This window comes from Ictidomys tridecemlineatus, chromosome 2 (assembly GCF_052094955.1).
Source record: "Ictidomys tridecemlineatus isolate mIctTri1 chromosome 2, mIctTri1.hap1, whole genome shotgun sequence".
In the NCBI taxonomy this organism is placed as follows: Eukaryota; Metazoa; Chordata; class Mammalia; order Rodentia; family Sciuridae; genus Ictidomys; species Ictidomys tridecemlineatus.
The window spans coordinates 219,983,016-219,997,704 of record NC_135478.1 but is presented as its reverse complement, the minus strand read 5'-3'; the positions used below and the strand labels follow the sequence as shown (position 1 = coordinate 219,997,704).

The 14,689-nt window shown below is 36.6% G+C and overlaps 1 long non-coding RNA gene across 1 annotated transcript in view; it reads right to left on the bottom strand.

Annotated features, from left to right (window-relative positions):
• The window catches only part of LOC120891808 (uncharacterized), a 45,745-nt gene extending 31,781 nt beyond the window's left edge, over positions 1–13,964 (bottom strand). The window contains exon 1 of the long non-coding RNA XR_013435468.1: positions 12,830–13,964. This is a non-coding gene — a long non-coding RNA (uncharacterized LOC120891808). The remainder of the gene's footprint in view (positions 1–12,829) is intronic.
• Positions 13,965–14,689: the final 725 nt, after the last annotated feature.

Sequence of the window (14,689 nt, the reverse complement as noted above, 5' to 3'; positions counted from 1 at the left end):
CAATAAATAGGATGGAATCAAACTAAAAAGTTTCTTCTCAGCAAAAGAAACAATCTGTAAGATGAACAGAGAGCCTACATCCTGGGAGCAAATTTTTACTCCTCACACATCAAATAGAGCACTAATCTCTAGGGTATATAAAGAACTAAAAAAGCTAAGTACTGAAAAAACAACCCAATCAACAAATGGGCTAAGGACCTGAACAGACACTTCTCAGAAGAGAATATACAATAAATCAACAAATATATAAAAAAATGCTCATCATCTCTAGCAATCAGAGAAATGCAAATCAAAACTACTCTAAGATATCATCTCAATCCAGTCAGAATGGCAGCTATTATGCATACAAACAATAATAAGTGTTGGAGAGGATGTGGGGAAAAAGACACTCATACATTGCTGATGGGACTGCAAATTGGTATAGCCAATATGGAAAGCAGTATGAAGATTCCTTTGAAATCTGGGAATGGAACCACCAATTGATCCAGCTATCCTTCTCCTCGGACTATATCCAAAGTACTTAAAAACAGCATACTACAGGGATACAGCCACATCAATGTTTATAGCAGCACTATTCACAATAGCTAAACTGTGGAGCCAACATAGTTGCCTTTCAGTGGATGAATGGATAAAAAATGTGGCATATATACACAATAGAATTTTATTCGGCATTAAAAGAGAATAAAATCATGGCATTTGCAGGTAAATGGATGGCATTGGAGAAGATAACGCTAAGTGAAGTTAGCCAATCCCCCCAAAACAAATGCTGAATGTTTTCTCTGATATAAGGAGGCTGCCTCATAGTGGGGTAGGGAGGGGGAGCATAGGAGGATTAGATGAATTCTAGATAGGGAAGAGGGGTGGGAGGGAAAAGGAGGAGGCAAGGGAATAGCAAGGTTGGCGGAATGTGATGGACATCATTATCCAAAGTACATGTATGAAGACTCGAATTAGGTCTTTATACATGTACTTTGGATAATGATGTACATCACATACTTTTTTTTAAACCCCAAAGTACATGTATAAAGGCATGAATTGACATGAACATACTCTATATACAAAGATGTGAAAATTGTACTCTATATGTGCAATAAGAATTGTAATGCATTCTGCTGTCATGTATTTAAAAAAATAAAATCAATAAAGCTAATAAAAAACTATCCTTCAGAAATGAAGATGAAATAAAAACCTTTTATGGTTAGTAGAGAGTAATAGAATTCATAACATGCAAGCCTGAACTATAAAATAGTCACTGAAATATTTTTTGCAGAAGAGATAAAAAATAAAAATGAAAACCCACATGGGGAAAAAATTACACTAGAAGAATAGCCAAATAAAGAAAAATCAGATCTGAATTTAGTTTTACAAATAAGGCAAAATGGCATCCTGCCCATGTCCTAGATTTCAGTCAAATCCAACAAGGACCGGAGAAGAACTTTTCAGACTTCATGGCGCATCTGTAACAAGATGTAAGTTTCATGATAGGAGATGCAAATGCCTCTCAGGTATTAAACAGCTAGCTTTTGAAAATGCTAATAAAGTGTGCCAAGAAACAATTCGACCAAATTGCCATAAAGGGTCTGTCTGATTATATTGCCTTTGCGCCAATGTGGGTCAAACGCATACAAGGTCTAACTATTGCTGCCACATTAAATCAGGCTTTGAAAACTTCGTTATAGGAGAACCATTACCAAAGGCAGCATTTTAATTGTGGAAAGGTAGGACACATGGCGAAGGACCACAGACTACCACAAAGACAAAGGGGCCCACTTGGTTTCTGGCTGTGCCACGAAGAGGCAACCATGAGGCACAAGGAAGCCTAGCATGTTGTAGGGTTGCCTCCATTTACACAGCAGGAAAACTGATGGTGGGGCCAGCCTGAACCTCACCAAGTAGTAGGGGTGTTACAATTTGCTCTAGAGGAGCGGCCATTGGCTCCAGGTCATCTATCATTCAGTCTAGCCCAGGCTACTTGCACACAGGCCCAACCTTAAGATTCATCCAGGATATTTTCAGTTCAGGAACCAGGAGCTCCATCCAACATCAGAATTCATGCTACCTCCAGAGATAGGCACACAATTAGCCTGTTTGCTAGGTCTAAGGCTTTTAACTTTATCTCTAAGGCCCATAAGTAAGTCTCCTGAAGACCATCAACTAATATCTTGATCTGAATATGAACACATCTCTATTGTAGTCCGATTTTTTAATACATTTTTGATTGTACTTCTGGGCAGGTCAACTGAAATGCTCCCATAATTAACTTGGTAGAACATAAATTCTACCAAGTTTATCCCAATTATGCTAATCAAATGATTTCTCCTCACAAAACCACAGATTTCCCTAATCATTTCTAAGAACTGAGTTAGCGGATCTCTTTTAATATCTTTTTGTTTGATTATCATCCTCAGAATTTCAAAATAAATTTCTTTCTCTGAAGACAAAGAGTCCCCTATGATTAATGTCCCAAGATTAAAAACAACAACAACAACAACAAAAAACAACCCTTTCCTCTCTCTTCTTTCTCTCACTATATCAACCCACAATACACTAATCCACAATGTATCAGTCCACAGTATGCTAATTTGTAAGTGCACTTTTCCTGCAAGAGAAGTCCAAACACCCAATAGTTACTTATTAATACCACGGGATGAGGATCCTTGTTCTAGGCGCCAGTTCCCACCACATCTCAGGCTGGCGGTGGAAATAGGGTTCCCCTCGGTGAAATGGGCTGGCTGTTAAATAAAACCTAAGAAAAATAGAATGGTGAAAAAAATCACAGGACTCAGGAAATATTTTCAGAAAGCGGAAGCAGGATGGGCTAGTCGATCATACGCATCAAGCTTCCACACTAAAAAGAGCAAAATGGAGCCTGTGCTTGCTTTATTTATATCTGGGGAAAATCAAAGGTTTTCCATGGAATGTTCTTTGCCAAAAATGATAGTAGGTGGACTGTTCATTTCCCAATGGGTTGCACCCATCTCCAAAGCTACTGTGAGGGAATCTATTGCATGAGAGAAGCCACAAATAGTTCACAATGCCAAACCTAAATCTCCCTAGCTTCCATCCTGAGAGAAGACCCTCAAGTGATTGATTCATGGGTGGCTTCCCACAATGGCAGGAAGTAAAAATCATCTGTCCATAATAAAATTGATGTAAATAGTTTAAACTCTTCAATCAAAAGACAGAGATTGTCAAATTGGATTGAAAAAATAAGATACAACTATTGTTGCTTACAAGGGACTAACCATACAGGCAAAGATATCCACAGACTGAAGAATGAGGAAAAGTATACCATGCATTTAGAAACTGAAAGCAAGCAGAGGTAGTTATTCTCATATCAGATAAAGTAGACTTCGGACCAAAATAAATCAGGAGAGACAGAAAAGGTCACTTCATGCTAATTAAGTAAATAATCCAACAATAAGATTCAGTGATAATAAATACTTTAAAAATGGTGCACCTACATACATAAAAATAGACCCTTCATATAAAGAATCGTATAGAACACAATAAAGTAATACTGAGTGATTTCAATACACCTCTCTTATCATGGATAATCCAGACATAAAAAATTTAAGACTCTTCAGAACTAAAAAATACTATCTGATAGTGTGGACCTAACAGACATCTATAGAGTATTTCATCCACTGACAACTGAATTCACTTTTTTTCTCAGAAGTACATGGAAGTTTAACTAAAATAGATATAAATTTAAGGCTCAAATAAAATCTTAGCAAATACAAAAGAAAAAAAGGAGAGAGAAATTCCTTACATCCTCTCAGATTGTAAAAGAAGGAAATTAGAAATCAGACAAGATGAAAAACAGAAACCATTTGAACACCTGGAAATTAAATAATACAGTTAGAATGAGGAATGGATCATAGATAAATTCAGGGTGAGAAAGAAAAACCAGTTTTTAGAAACAAATGAGATAAAAAAATACAACATATCAAAAGCTCTGGTACACTATAAAAGCTGTTCTAAAGGAAACTTTTTTAGCATTGAGTTCCTATGTTAAAAACATAAAGATACATAGAATATTTGTATCTGGATTGGATTAAGAGATGGCAAAGATTAAGAGGGTTCTGGGTGTGTCAACGAGCATGATTTTAGGAATGAGTAGCATGTGGGATAATGAATTGAATTGAAGATCCTCCCTTGGCATGGGCAGCACCATCCAATAGGTTGGAGGCTTGGAGAGAATAATAAAAGTTGAAAGAACAAGGAAGATGCAGCAGATGCAAGCTTGATTCTTCTTACATGGGTTCTTGATGGCTGCTGCAATTGCCTGATGGCAGGCACACAAGAAGAATTATCAATTAAAGTTCACCATCAAAGTAGATTCTGCCAGTGATTCTTCAGGTAGTTTCCAGATGCCTTGAGTCTCAGACTGGGTTCCCATTGTTGATACATGTTGTTCTGAAGCTTTAGCATCTTGGACTGCACAGCTACTTGTTCTCCTAATTCTCCAGCTTGCAGATAATGATTGTGGACTGTCCAGCTTCTGGTTGTGTAAGCTGATCTACTAAGCTTCCTTTATATAATCATATCCTGTTGGATCTGTTCCTCTAGAGAACCCAGACTAAGAAATTACCAAATAAACAATCTACCATTATATTTCAAGGTCCTAGCAAAAGAACAAATGAATAACCAAGTCAGCAGAAGACAGAAAACAATTAAGATCAGAACTAAAATTAATAAAATTGAGAATAGAAAAGTACAACAGATAAATGAAACAAAGAGTTGGTTCTTTGAAAAAATAAACAAGATGATAAACCATTAGCTAAACCAACCAAAAGATAGAGAAGACCCAAATCAACAAAATTAGACATGAAAAAGGAGAAGTAACTACAGATGCTTCTAAAATACAGAGGATCATTAGAAACTATTTTGAAAATTTATATTCCAATAAACTAGAAGATCTTAAAGACATTGAGAAATTCCTAGTGACGTATGACTTACTTAAAGTGAACCATGCAGATATAAAAAATTTAAACCAACTAATGTGAAGCAATAACTTTGAAGCAGCTGTTAAAAGTCTTCCAACAAAGGAAAGCCCAGACACAGAGGTATTCTCCACTGAGTTTTACCAGATCTTTAAAGAAGAACTAGTGCCAACTCTCCTCAAATTATTCCCTGAAATAGACAAGAAGGGAACATTGGCAAATTCATTCTATGAGGCCAGTATAACTCTGATAATAAAACCAAAGACACTCGTCCCACCCAAAAAAGAAATCTTCAAACCAGTATCCCCGATGAACATGGATGTAAAAATCCTTAGTAAAATATTAGCAAGCTGCCCAAAAACCATAAAGTGGGTTTCATCCCAGGGATACAAGTTTTGTTCAACGTATGCAAATCAATGGATATTCACACATAAATCACAAGAGTTGCATGATTATCTCAACAGATGCAAAAGCAACATTTGACAAAGTCTAGCACCCATTCATGTTTAAAATGCTTGAGAAACTAGGGATAAGGCCAGTATCATATTTTTCCAAAATCAGGAACAAGACAAAGGCATCCAGTCTCAACATTCCTATTCAAAATAATCTTTGACATTCTAGATAGTGCAATCTGTCAAGAGAAGAAAATTAAAGAGATTCACAAAGAGGAAGTCAAATTATCTGTTTGCTGATGACAAGATCCAATATTTAGAAGATTCAAAAAATTCCACCAGATGGCTTCTAGAGTTGAAACACAAATATAGCATAGTAACAGGATACAAGAGCAATATACACAAATAAATAGTTTTCCTGTATTCCATTAATGGAACTTCTGAGAAAGAAATTAAGCAATTTATTCCATTCACAGTAACTTTAATAAAATAAAATATTTTGGAATAAATGTAACCAAGAGGGTAAACAACCTCTATAATAAAAACAAGAGAACAGTTCAGAAAGAAATTGAAGAAGATCTGAGAAGATGAAAAGAGCTCCCATGTTCATGGCTAAGCAGAATTAATATTATCAAAATGGCCATAAAACAAAAACATTTTACAGATTCAATGCAGTTCCCATTAAAATACTAATGACATTCTTTACAAAATTAGGAAAAACATTTATAAAATTCATTTGGAAAAATAAAGGACCCCAAATGGCCAAGGCAAATCTTGAACAAGAAGGGTAACACTAGAGTCATCACAAAACTACAACACAAATTATACTACAGAGAGACAGTTACCAAAACAGAATGGTATTTGCCCTAAAATAGACATGAAGACAAATGGAATATAATAGAAGACATACAGACACATCAACATAGGTACAGTTATCTGATATTTGACAAAGGTGACAAAAACATATACTGGAGAAAAGATAGTTCTTTTAATAAAAAGTTCTGGAAAAACTGGATATCCATGTGTAGACAAATGAAACTAGATCCTTATAAGTCCTTTGAAAGTGGATCAAAGACCTTGCAATTAGACCCAAATTTTGAAACTCCTAGAAGGAAACAGGCTCTCTACAAAGAAATCATGCCAATTGGCACAGGCACCAACCTCTTTAATTAGACTCCTAAGGTTTAAGCAATAAAACTGAGAAACAGTAAGAAGGCTGACATCAAATTAAAAATCATCTTCACAACAAAGGAAACAAGAATGTGGAGAGAGAGAGCCTATGGAGTGGAGAATATCTTTGCCACCTGCTCCTCAGATAAGGAATTAATAGCCAGAATATATTAAAAAACTAAAAAAAGCTTAATACCCCCTCAAATAATCCAATCAATAAATGGGCAAAAAAGACACTTCTCAAAAGAAGAAATACAAATGACCAAACAATGGGTATAAGTAAATGCTCAATATCTCTTCCAATCAGGGAAATGCAAATCAAACTACATTGAAATTTTGTGTCACTCCAGTCAGAATGACAATTTTTAAGAATACAAAGGATTGTAAGGTTTCCTGCTATGGAAATGTACAAGACAGCAAATTTCCTCTGGTAAGCAAACTCCCAGGGGAGAATAGGCGTTTTGTTTTCCACAGTTAGAATATTCTGCAGTTTCTCCCAGGAACTAGTAAGATACCTAACACATGTGCAATGCCTAGCTGCTATGGTAGTGTCCTTCATGAGGAGGCTCAGTATTAGCATCTTATCAGCCTTGACCTTGATCTCAGGCACATAGCTACTGGGAATAAAGAAACTTACTGGCTGGATAACTACAATATTTCACCAAGCTCCTGTGCTCCTGGACCTGCCTGCCTAACAGTAACTTCAAACAGTGGACTTTCTTGAGAGCTACACAAAGCTCCTAAGATTGCATATTGTAACTGCAGAATAAGCAACTTTAGTGATACAATAAACAATAATGTAGTTATGGCACTAATGACCTAATTTACCTATTGGTATAGATAAACAGGGCCGCTTAGATGGGTTGGCATTTTCTGCCTCTGCATCTTGTCTCTGTGTTTCCTTTTATTTCTTTACAAAGAATAATAAGTAATGACAAGGATGTGTGTGTGTGTGTGTGTGTGTGTGTGTGTGTGTGTGTGTGTGTGTTAGGAAAGGACAATTAGTAGCATCACTCTGGAAAGCAGCATGGAGATTCCTCAAAAAAAAAAAAAAACTAGGAATGGAGATTCCTCAAAAAAAAACTAGGAATGGAACCATCATGGGATTCAGCTATCCCAGTCCTCAGATTATATCCAGAACAAAAATCAGCATGCTTTAGTGACACATGCAAACTAATGTTTATAGCAGCACAATTCACAATAACCAAATTATGGAACCAGACCAGGTGCCTACTTACATATGAATGGATAAACATTATGGTATATATACACAATAGAGTTTTTAAAGACATTTTATTTTAGTGGTTCATTTTAGCTATACATTAAAGTAGAATACATTTTGATATAATTATACAAGAATGAAATATATCTTATTCTAATTAGGACCCCATTCTTGTTGATGTACATGATGGTGGGATTCACTGTGATATTTTTATACGTGTACATAGGAATATTATATCAATTCATTTCACTGTCATTACTTTTCCTATTCCCACTCCCATCCCTTAATTCCCCTTTGACTTATCTACTGAATTTCTATTCTCTGCCTCCGTTTATTTGAGTTAGCCTCCACATATCTCAACATTTGACTTTTTGCAATTGACTTATTTCACTTAGCATGATAGTCTCTGGTTCCATCCATTTACTGGAAAATGGACTTAAAGTCAGTATTCATAATAGCTGAGTAATAATCCATTGTGTATATACACACCACTTTTTCTTTATCCATCTACCCAATCAGGGTCACCTAGGTTGCCTCCACAGCTTAGCTAATGTGAATTGTGCTGCTTAAAACATTGATGTCCCTGCATCACTGCCATATGCTGATTTTTAATCTTTTGGATGTATACCAAGGAGTGGGGTAGCTGGGTCAAATGTGGTTCCAATCCTTAGTTTTTTAAGTAATCACCATACTGCTTTCCAGTGTTTGCATCAGTTTGCAGTCACACCACCAATGAATAAGAATATCTTTTCCCCCACATCCTTACCATCATTTATTGTTACTTGTATTTTTTATAATTGCCTTTTGGAATAGAGTGAGATGACATCTCAGTGTAGTTTTAATTTGCATTTTTCTAATTGCTAGAGATGTCAGACTTTTTTTTCATTTATGCATTCCTTTGAGTAATGTCTGTTTGGTTCTTTTTCTCATTTATTAATTGGGTTATTTACTCTTTTGCTGTTAAGCTTTTTTGAGTTCTCTGTATATCCTGGAAAATTAATACTCTATATAAGGTGCAGATGGCAAAGATTTTCTCCCATTCTGTAGGCTGTTTCTTCATTCTTATTGTTTATCTTGCTGTGAAGAAATTTTTTCATTTGACTCCATCCCATTTGTTGATTTTGATTTTACTTATTGTGCTTTAGGTTAATAAAGGTGGTTCCTAAGCCAACATGTTGGAGTGTTAGGCTTACATTTTCTTCTAGCAGGTACAGAGTTTCTGGTATAAATCCTAGGTCTTTGATTCATTCTGAGATGAGTTTTGCGTAAGGTAATAAACTTCATATGATAAATAGGGGTTAAATTGGAAGGAATGGAGTTTTATTCACCCATAAAGAAGAAAGAAAGTATTTCAATTTCTGGTAAATGGAAGGAACTGAAAAGTAACATGCTAAATAAAATAAACCAGACTCAGGAAGTGAGTGGAAACAAGAAGAAAACAAGAGGGAAAAAGTGTGTGTGTGGGGGTAATCCCATGATAAATAAAAGAGAGATCAGTGAAATTAGAGGAAGGGGTTAGAGAGGGAGGAAGGACAGAATGGAACAAGGAGGAATGGTGAAATAAAATGGACCAAACTGTCTTATATACATAAATGAATATATCACAGTGAATTTCATCTATATGCATATCTATGATGCACTCATTAAGAAAAACTATGAATAAATTGAAGGAAGACCCCTAGTGTAGAGGAATGAAAACAGGAGAAAGAAGGAGGGAAGGTAAAGAGATGTACTAAAGACTGAATTTAAGCAAATTTTATTTCATATATATATGATTATGTAAAATTAACTTTGATATTATGTATAACTTTAAGCCACTAATAACAAAATCAGTATGATCTTGATATAGTGCAGAGTGGACTAAAACATGTTACTTTGCTAAAAAGCATGCATTCTCTAGCCATATTTAGGATTCTGAGTCTAGAATTAATTACTCCAATTAATTGATGATATATAATAATCACTGCTTTTAAAAAAAGCAATAAGACTAGAGGAATGGCTTCACATCCAAGATTATATATACTTACCAAAAAACTAAAGAAAAGTGTCAGAAATCTGTCATTTTAACAGATGGTTAATGAAAATTATATTAACATGTAGGACTGGCTGAAGGGGTCAACCTCAAATTATGTAAAATTACTGGTATTCTGAATTTATCTTAATTCTCTATGAATGAAGAATCTCAGAATACTGCAATTGTTGAAAAACATATGAATGGATTATCATTATTTTCCAATACCTCCATATATTATGGTTAATATTGGGCTGGACATAGTCTAATATCTTATATATGTAGATTTTGTGATCTGCTTGGAAAATCATAGGACACAGACTGAGTATATATATATATCTGGTATTCAGAGACTATTTGGTAAATAAAATGTTGACTTAGGAACAGGTGAATTTTGTGTTCAAGTCAAACAGGAAAACTGACATTGACTTAGATCCATGAAGCATGAAATATCTTATGGATCTTCGTAGCTTTGGGGTGTCACTTACACGCCACATGCAGGACTTTAGTATCTGCAATTATTGCTTCTGTCTATTTCAGTTGTCTAGTTAGCATTTATATCCCAAGATCCATCCAAACAGAGGGATCTGTGGATGGAGTACACTGAGTTTGTGAACTCAGATGGAAAAACATTGTATCTTCACCAAGATTTAACTGAACTTTAGCATTCCTTCAGTTATGAAAATCATTAATGATACATGGTTGCTTCAGTGCATATGCAGCTTTTCCACCAGGAACAACAAAATGCTGTTTATATATTCAAATACCTTGAACATGGCCTGCACTCCCTTGAATAAATGGTGTCCATCAAAATGGCTGCACCAGCATGGCTGAAGTACCTGTAGCCTGCCCAGCCCTGAAGCTTGCTCAGATACCTGGAAACTCTACCTTGAATAATCCTCCATATTCTCCTCATTTGAATGCTGCTGAGAACACCAACGAGGGAAGGATGTTCTGGTGTTCAGAAAATCCTATACTTGTCTTGTTTACTTTTTTCATCACATTGGCAATAAAATATCTTCATAAATGAAAATTTCAACACTTGATTAACTGTAGCAAAAAAAAATCAGAATCCAGTGGAGTTCCAGCATAGTATGAATAAATGACATGTTGTAAAAGAGCAGCACAGTTTAGTGGACTTCCTTTTTCAATCTGAGCAACCACAACCATCATAGACAATGACTTCATAAAATGAAATCTGATATTATTTATATTCTAAATGTATTTTTTCCAGCTAATGTATTGGTAAACACATAAATCCCTGTATCAGAACTTCTATTGTTGTAATTCTATATTTTAAATGCACTTTATGCATTTAAAAGCAATTTTCTGAAATATTTTATACATTTTATGAGACCAGTAAAATGGTCCATAACACAAAAATGCTTAAGTACCTTTGTTAACCACAAGTGCTCTTTAGCCTTAAAGTCTTATATGGTCTTTATATTCACATATATAATTATAAGAACAATCTTTTCTGCTTTGATTTTAAAATAAACAAAAGTTAGACTAACACCTCAATTTATCAAAAATTCAGTTGTAGAAGTATTATAATTGATTGAAAATTAGGTGGTATTTCAAATGTATAAAAACAAATTATATTTTTCTAAGAGAATAAAAATATAGAGATGTTTTTGTTGTTATATTCTTTTTTGATAGAAAGCTACAAATAAAATTGGTTCACTAAAACTAATACCATTTCCTTTGACTTGAGATATTTCCTCTTTGCACAATTACTCATTCTCAGGAGTTCTTTGTTCTTTGCACTTGGGTGGGTTTTTAAAACTCGATCTCTTATTGTACTAACAAGATGATTAAAACCAGAATTTTACTGATCATAACATTATATGTCATTTTATTAATTTAAACACATATTATTACACCTATCACTTCTTTAGGGGTAGAAACAGACTATCACCACCAGAAACTACCATTATCACAAAAATTTTATGCATATATTTTGTATGCATTTTACCCTTTCTCATTGTCAGTTTTTATTAAACAAATCACAAAACTGAAAACTATGATTCGGCCTCCCTCCCACCCAATTTAGCATAGAGAGCTCAGATTCTCGGAATTCAAATAGAAAAATTTGACACAGCAGTTGGAACGTTCTGCACCTTCTGATCAAGACTCTTTTACTAGAATAGAGATATTTCCAGAATATATTTAAATGAATAGCTATCCTCATGCTCCCAATTTTGTGTCCTATTTAATCACTGTCCTGAAATCTCACTCAAATCAGGAAACTCATGTTGTAGGGAAATACAGAGTGATATAGTGCTCTAACCCCAGGTTGCTCAAAGTACTGTCCTTGGAATACAGCTTCTGCGTGCTCTGGAGTTCCTGAGACATCTAGAAGTTCCGGCTTCTCTCTACACCTTGGAATCAGGATCTGTCCTTTGACAGGATGGCCAGGTGAGTTTTAGGCTCATCATGATTCGAGAATTCTGTTCTACTGCAGTCTATCTACAAATTAGACTTCTCAACAAGAAATACTGAACTGGGAAAAAGAGGACAATCTGTGGAGTGGAGGGTGGGGCCAGAACAAGAGCCAACTTTTGGTGACTTGAAGCAAAAGAGCAGAGGAAGGGGGAGCGAAAGGCAGACTTGGCCCAGGGCTCACAGGAGATGAGGCACCATGCTCTGCAAGTCCTTCTGTTCCATGCCTCAACCTACTGCAGGGGGTTGCAATCAGTCCTACCAAGAACCCTCTGTCCAGGCTTCCATCCCAGACCAGGAATGCTCAGGGCCTTGGAGGAACTGTGACTGGTTCTCCAGCAGCTCTTAGGCTTTGTTTATTTATTTATTTTTATTTTCCTAATTTCTCACTTCTTTATTCTTTTTTTCCTTACTCCTTACCCTCCTTTCTCATTGTCTGTAAATCTCTTGGAATCAGAGTTCCTCATGTCTAAAATGAGAATGGTCACCTGCCCCATGCTCCGACAATTGTTCTGAGTCTCAAGTAGCAAAACGTATGAGGAAATTAAGTATATCATGCAACACAAAAGTTAAGAGAGAACAATTCAATTTGTTCCTAATAAGGAGTAAAATTTGTCTGGAGGTCCCTCCTTAGGCCTGTACTTACCACCAAGCATTTTCTCAATTGTGTTTGAAGTTCAAGTCTCATATGACTTCTTCATTTGGCCTTGCTGTCGGTGCTTCCCGCCTAGGTCTGGGAAGAGTAAAACAAAAGAACTCAGAGACTAGTTCATGGGATTGGCAAGAGGACTGGGACCAACCAGAGGGCCAGAACATTGTGGGGTTGGATGAACTGCTTAGCATTAGAGCCCCAGGAATTTTTGCCTGTGGGTGGGTTTGGATATTGTGTATGGACTTAGTTTTATTTTAAGAAGCAACTGAATTCTACTTAAAATAGATCATTTTCCATTTTATTTCCATTGACAAAAAAGAACAAGTTTACAAAAAGGGAAAAAAATGAAGATTCAAGTATAATTCCACACATCATTTACTAATAACACCCTACAAGTTCTGCTGCTTATCTGCTGTGGGATGGGAGAGGGGAGTCACCCTTAGGAGAAGACAGCATAGCCACAGAATCACATCACTCCAGCAAACATCTCCATGCACTGGCTTTTTATGACTGTCCTGAAAGATCCTCCTTCTTTGTTCTGGATAGGGTCCAGCAATTAGAATTTACTTAGTTCTTTGGAACTTCCCAGGGAGTTTTAAAAATCTATAGGAAGGGATGTAAAGATTTCCTGATTAGGAAAGAAGCCCTCCCAAAGGTGGAAGGAAGGGCTTGGCTCACAGGTTTTCCAGAGCTTTGTTGAGTCCCAGTTGCAGGCACAGGACCAGGAGCAGGGCTGCAGGGCCAGCCCTGAGTGGCAGCTGGAGAGAGCTCATGCTGAAGGAGGCAGAAAGTGACTTCCCAGAGGAGTGGTGATCCTGGTGTCCAGCACACTTCTTATGTGTAAATCAAGGAAGAGGAGGAGCTGCCAGGTAGGTCCTTGAAGTGAATCACTCAATCTTGCTCCCAACTCATGAACTTTCCTTGTTGAGCTGTACTTCATTTTTCTTCCTTATTTTCTCAGTATCAGAGCTTCTCAGAATGGCCCTTGCCTGGGGTAAGGACATGGTTCTGTCCCTTCACTGTCTTCAGTGAGTATAGCCATACCTCCTGACACTGCCAGTTACAGATTTCCTTGAAGAGTCCTGCTTCCTCAAATGTTTAAGTTCAACACCAGAGAAGCACACTGAGGCAATCACAGAGTAGGAAGCAAGAAGTTTTTATTTAAGGGATTGTACAACAGACTTCTCCCTGGAGGAAAAAGGGGAACTGAAAGGCAGAATCTGTGGGATGAGGAAGTCCCATTCCTTTTATACATCTAAAGTTTTGTTGTTGTACATTCTTCCTCCTTAACTTGTTCATTTCCCCTCATGGCTATATATATCTGATAGGGAGATGCTAGTGGGAAACACCAAAAGGTGGGAAACAGGTGGGCTGGAGGGTTCAGGGTGGAGTGATCATTGCAGGAAGAGGTGCCCAGGGTGAATTTAATTAGCAGTTCCCTGTGTGCTCAGGAGTAGGCTCATTAACAATTGTTTAGGAAAGTGTATAGACTGGGCTTCTTGGGGACATTAACATTTCAATTTCTCTTGGCTGCAATCTCCAAGCTTTCAGACCCAAACTGGTTTGATCTGATTCTTAATCTGGCCCAATTTATCTATCTATGCTAAATACCTATTTTCAATTTGGCTTCATTTCCCCCTCCAAATTTAGGAACTCCTTACTACTGTAAGGAAAGTGGACAATGACTGCCCTGGCTGCCTGGAGCTGGAAGTGAGTGGTATGGGGGCAAGCAGTTTGGAGGTCCTTTTTTAAAATTGGGCAGGCCAATGGAGAGGTCTGTGGTAAAAGTCTGGTTGAGAAGCAATAGGCTGGAGAGCCATTTGAGAGATGGGTGGTCTATAAGAGAAACAAGAA